Raw genomic sequence first — 7,925 nt, forward strand, 5'->3', positions numbered from 1 at the left:
TGGTGGTGGCTGTGGTGGTTGCCGGTTGCTACCTTAAAGCATAAGTAATGAAGGTTAAACTCTCAAATTGCAGTTGGATGTTATCGAAAGATTGCCATGGTAATTTTATACGGCTTATAGTAACTAGGTTCTATGTGGCCTTACGAATTATTCCTTTGAAGTGAATTGTTGCATTCAAATATCTTGTTGGTAGGGTTGAATCTTCGTGGGAAGAATGCATTGTAGATCGAAGAGGAACATAACGCATTTGAGGGGAAAAATGGCTGCCATTGGCCATTCAACTTGATAAATGGTTGATGAATAATGTGTACATTATCTTTTATCTTGTCCTTCAACTTGTATATGCTATCAAATGAAAGGTGTTGCTAAAAATGATATCATAGTAAAGGATGACTTTGTACGATTCTTTCATTGAGCCAACATCAATATATGTATTTATATCTATATATATTAATACTCGCAACATAATTTGAATTGTGTTTCCATTAGAAGCAAATGGATACATTGGAGTACCCCTACTTGAGAGGTCTTTGAACTTTGGATTGCATTAGTTAGTGAAAAAAAACGTTTACAATTGTGCATTTATCCTTTCTTCAACAAAACTTCTAATGGAGAATGCCGTACATATGACCCCAACAACAAAAGATACGAGAATCAAACTGATACAAAAAAATACCTCGAGGCGTGGTAGACACCCTCTCATGAGTCGAAGGTAGAGCAAGCAAGGAAATATGATGCATATGCTAACACTAAAGGTTGATCCAATGAGTGCAAGAATGTAGCTAAAGAATGGGAATAACAAAGCAACTAAAAAGACAGAAAATGTAATGGTTGTGCGAGCCATAATGGATGTAGCGAGGAAGGTCCTACTTGACGGTGACAATGGGATCAGTCTATCCACTGCAGACGACACCGGTGAAAGCAACAGAGCAAACTTTGTGATTGGTACTATTAATATTAGCCATGATGCCACCATTGAAGCTATATATTTAGATGGTAGGTTGAGGGTGACTTGAGAATTCACATCATCACCAAACATAAATGCCCCTAGTAAACCTAACCCACCATAGCATATTGTTGCCATGCTAAAGCTAGTTGTGATGGCCTGCAAATGCAACAAATCCTTCAAATCACAACAACGTCAAGACAACATTTACAAGACGTACATAATGATACTATACAATGTGTTTATACATCCATTAAAAATCATGATATCAAGAAGTAAAATAATATATAAAAAAATTTGATAGTTGGGTGTGATAGTGTAGTGGTCAAAGTTTAGGAGGCTTTGTGACCCCATATGCTAGCGTTTTCATGCCTCCCTCATAAAGTTGGGGCCGTGATCATGTTTGGTTTGTGAAAAATAATGAGGGATTCCCAGTAACTTATGATGGAAGGAAGGTTCATAAATATCATTCATATTTTGACTTGAGATGTGTATATACATGATTGATTGGTAAATATCATTTCCTATTCAGTTGACATTAACAACTATTATGTAGTTTGTCACTATTCATTCATATGTAACTAACTTTCAAAATAATGTTCGTGATGTAAAGAATCTGGAAAGCTATATATAACCTTGGTGAACTTGGTTCGATCTTTCATGGAGAGGTAAATGCTGGGAAGGACGATGTGGCCACTGTAGCAAAACAAGAAGATGGAGGTGGAGACAGGAACCTGAGCAAGGTGAATGAAATCGAGATTTGAGCTTGAGATGGCGATATCTTCGCCCCCCACAATCGCAACCCAAATGACACACAGAATTACTGCCACTATGGTAATGGTAGAGCCCATCGATGTAAATGACAGTGCTCGAAGATCCCGTAGCCATGTCATCGGAAGAACCACAAGCATTGCCAAGGATGTGAGAAACCAGCGATTGCTGAGAATCATGCCAGTCTCTCTGATTTGGTACGATACAATTTGAACTAGATTGTCCGCTATAGACACTGCGTAGCTTACTAGGCACGAATAGATTTCGAGGTAGAAGAGAACGAAGAAAATGATCAATCCCTTCTTCCCGAATGCTTTTTCGGCAATGTCATCATAGGACTGGAGATCGGAGAACTTGTCTAGGCAGCGCTTGAGTAGGATTGCAGTGTAGAAGTAGACAAGAGGCACGGGGAGGAGGGACAGGAAGATTATGCACCAGCCAGCAGTTTGGACAGCATAAGGGGATGCCAGCATTCCAAGGCCTGCACAATATATATTATATAGTGTCAAATCAATTAATTAACTTAGATTAATTTGAACATAACCATAAGCAGAGAGGGAGGAAGGTAATGTTGAATTGATGTATACCCAGAAGGAGACTAAAGCAATTGAAGAGGGCATGCAAGAAGGACGACTGAGCAGAATGAGAGTTAGAAGGATCAGAAGAAGAAGGTGGAAGAAGAGGAGAAACAGTGTCCATAACACAATTCACAATACAAGAGGAAGAAGAAGAAGAAGAAGAAGAAGAAGAAGAAGAAGATATATCTATATATACATATGTATATGTTCGTTGTGGAAGTGTGAAAATAACAACATATAACCAGAAGTAAAGCTATTATATAGAGTAAGAAAGAAAAGATAAAACAACACCAAAATTACCGAGGATAATAATATATATAACAAGAAGTAAATTTATTATATAGAGTAAGAAGAAAAGATAAACCAACACCAGAATTCCAAAACAACATCTTATTTGTTACTGAGGTTCGGCCAATCAGCCCACGTCCTCCAAAACAACATGCTTTATTACCGTTGGGAGAGAAGAAGAAGAAGATATATATATGTATATGTATGTATATATATATATTTTGGCATTGTGATGTACAAAATCGTAGATAAGTTTTCATGCATCGAGAGAGACAACATTCCTTTATAAGGTAGAGCGGCTTGCCCAATGTGGACATGTTGAAACCCCTTCCTATGGCACTCAATACTCAGAAAAGATAAGATAGAGATAAGATGTCTAGAATAACAAATGTGCCTTTTCTATCGTTGTGCATGTTTTTAAAGAGGTGGATAAAAATTGGTGTTTTGTTATTCCAAACATCTTATCTCTATCTTATCTTTTGTGAGTATTAAGTGCCATAGGAAGGGGTTTCAACATGTCCACATTGGGGAGGCGGATCTACCCGATAAAGGAATGTTGCCTATCTCGATGCATGAAAACATATGGTTTGCATTCTAATATCGTTAAATTTTTTTGTAGCAAAATCACAATTTGAATGGAAACTTATCTACGATTTTGTACATCACAGTGCTGAAAGGTTTATATTCCAAAACTTCTATAAAGTATATCATGTTTCTTCCCTAGGGCCTCTCTTCATTGTATTTGTTGACATGTCCGATCACTTATATTACTATTATTATTATTACTTTTATTATTAGTGTGCGTGAAAGGGCAAGGAACACCCTTCTTTAGTTACCCTTTTAGTTATTTTTAAAAAGGGTCTATGTAAACGCTTTTTTTTGTGTGTGAAAAGAAAAAGAAAAAGAAAAAGAAAAAGAAAAACTCAAAACATAGAGATGACCATTTTTTTGAGGAGGAGAAGAAAACGAGAAGAAGAGAGGGGCATGTGTGTAGAGCTGAGAACGACATTGTTTTGGACAGTTTGTCCTGTGGTTGTTTCCCTCATTGAGGGTTTTCCACCTTAAAATCTTGTGTCATCAATCTTGTATCACTTTGTGTATTTTGTGTTTGTATTTGATCATTGCTTCTTAATATTTGAGCTTAAACACGATGCTTTTTACACTCTCACTTCCATTCATATCAAGTGGTATCAGAGCGAAGGTTGTGTTTCTTGCTCAATTATAAATAGAGGCAAACACATCAACAATGGTCGTTTTAAATGGCACAAACTATAAAAAATAGAGAGGTAAAATGAGAAATTTACTTTTGTAAAAATAATTGCATTTACGTGTGTTTGCATCGAATAAACGTGAAAAGAAAAGTGATGATGAGTGATCTTTTGAGAACAAACAGGTATGTGGTTTCATTCGTCGATGGGTAGGAGACAATGTCTTGAATCATATTGTGAATGAAACAAATGCAAAGACCGTTATGTACACATAATGTTGGTGAGGGTAGGTCACCAATATTTACATTAGTGAAGGGTATGTTCACTAATGTTAAAAAGGGGACCAATGATTGGATAGAAGGAATGATAAGTGCATGAACTATCATGATTTGGATAACCAATGAATGGAGAGCCTTTTAGAAAGGCACATCTATTCAAGGGGCCTAGGAAAAGGTATAAATATGAGGCTTAGCTACCCTCATAATCACATTACGTCAGAAGGCTACTGTCTTAGACACCGGTGGTGCGGGCTAGGCTTTCGTCTCGACAATCGTGTTTATCTCTTCCAAAGTATTAGTCATCCTAATATCTGGCGGTATGGGACGTCGGTGGTAGGTTGGCTATGTTTAGATCATAGCTCGGGGGTGGTCGGGTTCTTCTATCCATTCTATTTTCCTTCTTTTACTTTACTTTGGTCTATTGATTAGTAATAGACTCTTAACAGTGGTATCAGAGCATTTACTAACAATCTTTTTTTTTGTTTTGATATTTTTTGCGTGTGAACGATGGGGATCTAACAAGGCTCGTCGTGATCTTCACAGGATCAAAACAACATTCTTAACCTGATATTCTTCTTTCTCGATCTCTCTTTTCTTTTCTATGATGCTTTCTTCTTGGTCATATTAAAAGGGTATTACGTTTTCTTTTCGTTTCTTTCTTCTTTCTACCATCATACGATGTTAATCTACTTATGCATCGGGTCGAGCATGTTTGCACTAATCGCACATGCTCAACTCATGGCCCTTTCGCATATTGTGATGTATCTCCCACTCTCCCCTCTCTTGAGCCATCTCTTACGATAATAATTATTCTTGTGCATCGGGTCGAGCGTGTTTGTCCTAATCGCACATGCTCACCTCATGGCCCTTTTGCATATGATGTTGAGTATGCCACTCTTCCCTTTATTGAGCCATCACTGGGCTGATTCTATGGGATGTTGTGGTCTTGAAGAGGTGTATGTCGCCTACCTATGCCACTCTACTCTCTATTGAGCCATCACTTGGCCGATTCTATGGGATGTTGTGGCCTTAACGAGGTATATGTCGCTTACCTATGCCACTTTACTCTTTATTGAGCCATCAATTGGTCGATTCTAAGGAGATGTGGTGGTCTTGAGGAGGTCCATGTCGACTACCTTAGGGTTTCATACCTTAAGGCATGCTTAATGATTCATACACCTAATTGATTATTATTCGAATTAATTTCTAATTACACAAATTTTCGTTTCACTTTTGTATGATTTTCTAGTAATTGTCATTTACCCACCCACAATTACCTCTCTTTCTTGCCCTTATTTTAAGTTCATCTATACTATTTATGTATGTTTAATGGTGTAACGATTCATGTAGACCATTTTTTAATATTGAGTGGGCATCATGTCGTTTTTTGAACGATTTTTTTAAACGGCTCATCTAGGTTGAACTCATATTATTGAGCCTTAGAACTCGAGTAAAATCACATGAGTTCCCCTATTGATGTTTTACTCATAGATTTGAATTCTACATCTTTGCACACAACACCACCGCCACTTGTATCAATTTGTGGCTTAATATGTCACAATTGTGCAAATTACAACCACCATATTGGGATGTATATGTGCATACCTCGCACCATCCATTTATTTGTAACATTTTTTTTAGTAGGTAGCACATGGGTTTTTTGACCCTTGTTTTTGTCACTGCTTGATTCTTATGGGTAGTGCCTTATTTTATCGTTTTTGTCATAACATTTGCTTGCTACTCACAAGACTAGAATATTACTTGCGAGTGCACTTGTTTTTTCACGTAATACACTTTCTCGACCATATCAATACATGTTGGGTTGGCACTCTAATATAAGGATAACTAGGAAACTACGTTGATGTTAGAACCATGGTTGAGCCTCGGGGAGCCGCCATGATTATTCAAGATAGAGATCCGAGAAAGACATCTTAGCTATGTTTTCCCCCAATGGTTTTTAAAACACCATAGTGTTACCATAGTTATCGGATCTCGAATCACATCTCATATGTCTAGAGGGGTAAAGACGTGAGATGCTTTCTTGGTAAAGTTCTTACAATCAAAATTTCAAGCATTCATTTTGCTTGTGTATTTTCTGAACCTCCTTATTTATATTGCATACTTACAGCTTGCATCATGGAACAAGTTTTGAACGTTGTTGGAGCAATCTCTTCGACCGAGACCTCTCAACTCCAATCCGCATCTCGCACACAAGCTGAGATCACTATTGAGCAATTACTCACTACTACCTTGAATCAATTGGCCGAAATGAGGTAGGCCAATATGGCATTGGAAAAGAAATTCCAAGAATTGACAATTGAGTCTAAGAAAGAAGGTGAGCCTTCTTTCATAGTAACGCCATTCAAGGGAGATAAGAAAGAAAGAACCGAGGAGGCCATTAGCACTTGGCTTGGTCGTTGGGAGTCTCACTTTGAGCTCCACCCCAAGCCTGATGCTGTAAAAATTGGTTACGTCAGTCGTGAGTTAGGTGGCCGAGCTGCTGCTTGGTGGCGCGGCCTAAGGACTACAAAGAACTTACCCACAACTTGGGAAGGTTTCATGGATGTTTTTAAGAAATAGTTTTTGCAGCCACCTTCTCAAACTGAACAAGCGCAACACTTGCTCACGTTGTCGAGTAAACCATTTACCTCTCTTGAGGATTATGTGCATCATGCTCGGACCTAGATCCAAAAATCGGAACTTACGGGTGAGAAATGGTTTATTTGCATGCTTTTTGAATGATATTCCTAATGGGTATTATCATTGGATTGTCCATGACAAGGACCCCACAACTTTTGAGGAAGCCGTCAACATTGTACTTCGGTACCATAAGATATCCAAGAAAGACCACAATAAACCCGAGTTCACCAAAACTCCGATTGTCAAGTTCATTGGGAAATGTAAGCAATCCAATGACACTCTTGACCACGACTCCAAGAAACCTAACCTCTTCTATGCATATTGCAAGAAATGGGGCCACACAAAGGATACCTGCCGTTGTCTTGAGAGGAAGTCAATGAACACCCCTCCTCAAGACAAATCTACGAGTCACACAGGTGAGTCTTTTGATGTTGTTAAAGTTCATACCAACCACTTAAGTTCATGTGAATGCACTTTTCCTTCACATTTACTTGGACCTATTGATATACTCCAAGTAGTCGGGTATATCAATGGAACACAAACACATTTCTTGTTTGATTCCGGTGGTTCTCACAATTTTCTTAATGATCACTTTGTGCAGCAAATGGAACTCCACATAAACGCAAGTGATCATATCTATCAAGCTCAATACATTAGTGGCATTGTTTGTCAACTGCCAATTCAAATAGATACCTATTTGGAGAAGCTTGACTTTCAGGTTAATGAAACTACAATCCATAGATGTCATTTTAGGATACCCTTGGTTTTTTAATAAAAACCCTTCTTTGTCCATTGATTGGATTAATCACTCAATCACATTTGAACTTAATAATTGTAAACATTTTATTCAATGTTCCAAACTTCCTTCTCGTTCACTTGTGTCTTCTAAATCTTTAAGTGAGTATTCAAGTTCATTAATTTATTCGTGTGTAATTGATCTTGCGCTTCAATTTTATTATTTTAATATTAACACAACACAATTACCACATTATGAACAACGATTACTTGAATCTATTTTAGACGATTTTCAAGACGTGTTTCCTAACGAATTGCCACTTACTTTACCACCAAAACGTAATGTGGACCATCAAATTGAACTCATTCCTGGTGCTGGTGTTGCCGATTAGGAACACGGTCCGCGGTCAGTCCTTCGGCCTAAACCTCCAAGTGGGTGTGGAACAACGAATAGGCGTCTAAGCGTAATGCGTAGGGGAAT

The 7,925-nt window shown here is 37.9% G+C and overlaps 1 pseudogene across 1 annotated transcript; it reads right to left on the reverse strand.

Annotated features, from left to right (window-relative positions):
• Positions 1 to 459: 459 nt before the first annotated feature.
• Positions 460 to 2,416, reverse strand: LOC147867480 (amino acid transporter AVT1F pseudogene; annotated as a pseudogene). Its single transcript, XR_015529380.1, has 3 exons — positions 2,305 to 2,416; positions 1,582 to 2,198; positions 460 to 1,105 (listed from the first exon to the last, which is right to left on the reverse strand). The product of XR_015529380.1 is annotated as an amino acid transporter AVT1F pseudogene (transcript).
• Positions 2,417 to 7,925: the final 5,509 nt, after the last annotated feature.

Source organism: Azolla caroliniana, unplaced genomic scaffold, assembly GCF_043228905.1.
Source record: "Azolla caroliniana isolate FFs.n. ecotype wild unplaced genomic scaffold, voAzoCaro1.0.p SCAF_2, whole genome shotgun sequence".
Classification (NCBI taxonomy): Eukaryota; Viridiplantae; Streptophyta; class Polypodiopsida; order Salviniales; family Salviniaceae; genus Azolla; species Azolla caroliniana.